Here is a 1,282-nt window from a genome sequence, read left to right as displayed (position 1 = left end):
GAAAATGGATTCCACCTCTCTTGCCTTCAGCTTTGACTTCCATTATTTCCCGTTTCTATCTCGATTTTAGGGTAAACTGTAGCCTGCATCATTTTCCATCTAACCTTGGACCAAAGTGTCAGATGATATAGCTTGCTTCCTCATGCCACACATTTCTGTGTATTAGATTGCTAGCCTATTTAGCGTTTAGAAAAAAAGAAATACCTAGCTTGCGCAATAAAAAAGAAATTGACTAATTGTGCCCAGTTAGCTGCAGAAGGATACAGCATACTTTAACACATAGATGTACCCTCCTAGTGATTGATCAGATGCCAACTTGTTGCCTACAATGATTAAGAATCATCAGGAAGGTATTCTCTGACAACTGGCCGAAATAGCTCAGTTGGGAGAGTGTTAGACTGAAGATCTAAAGGTCCCTGGTTCAATCCCGGGTTTCGGCAAGGACTGAGCACCTAGCTAATTAGGTGTAGTTCTCTCTTGGAGTCAGCTTCAGTAGACATTTTAGTTCATAGATGAAACCTTTCAATAACCTCATCGACATACCATCAGTAGAGCACATCACTTGCGTTCTATCTTCCTTTCTAAATGGCTTCCACCTCTCTTGCCTTCAGCTTTGACTTCCATTATTTCCAGTTTCTATCTTGATTTTAATGTAAAGCTTAGGCTGCATCATCTTCTATTTTCCCATGAACCAAGCTGTCAGATGATATAGCTTGCTTACTCATCCCACACATTTGTGTGCCTAATCAGAGTTTGGAATAAAAGAATTACCTAGGTTGCGCACCAAAAAAGTAAATGAGTAAATGCACCCAGTTAGCTGCAGAAGGATACCGGAAGTTTAAGACATAGCTGTTGGAAAATGGGTTATTGGTAGGGCAGGTAGGTACCTACACCTAGCAACAAGCCACTAACCTCCACATAGGTACAGTTAGGTCTCAGTAAATTAATCCCAGCTCAACCCTTGGTAGCTTGGCATCGAGTGTCAAGGCTTAACTTAGGAGACAAAGTGTAAAGCATTCAAATATCACAAAACAGTAATTAAATAAAACACAGGAAACAATTTAAAAATCCAAAACCAATTTATAAAAATAGCTTATATTTTTATCTTTAAAATGACACAAAAACGAATAAAATCGGTTCAGGGGAACCGGAGATATGAATTTTTAAAGAATTATTACTTTTCTAGCGCTTAGAAACAAAAAGCGCCAATCGGGTCATCTGGTTGCACCTCGACCGGGGCAAAGTCAAACTTTCAGGCCGACCGCGATGGAGCCCTGCTCTG

General features: G+C 40.0%; 1 non-coding gene across 1 annotated transcript; it reads left to right on the top strand.

The window, feature by feature from the left end:
• Positions 1 to 367: 367 nt before the first annotated feature.
• TRNAF-GAA (transfer RNA phenylalanine (anticodon GAA)) lies at positions 368 to 440 on the top strand. Its single transcript has one exon. It is a non-coding gene; the product is annotated as a tRNA-Phe (tRNA).
• Positions 441 to 1,282: the final 842 nt, after the last annotated feature.

Source organism: Pleurodeles waltl, chromosome 8, assembly GCF_031143425.1.
Source record: "Pleurodeles waltl isolate 20211129_DDA chromosome 8, aPleWal1.hap1.20221129, whole genome shotgun sequence".
Classification (NCBI taxonomy): domain Eukaryota; kingdom Metazoa; phylum Chordata; class Amphibia; order Caudata; family Salamandridae; genus Pleurodeles; species Pleurodeles waltl.
The sequence above is the reverse complement of the archived record's forward strand: the minus strand, read 5'-3'. Positions and strand labels throughout refer to the sequence as shown.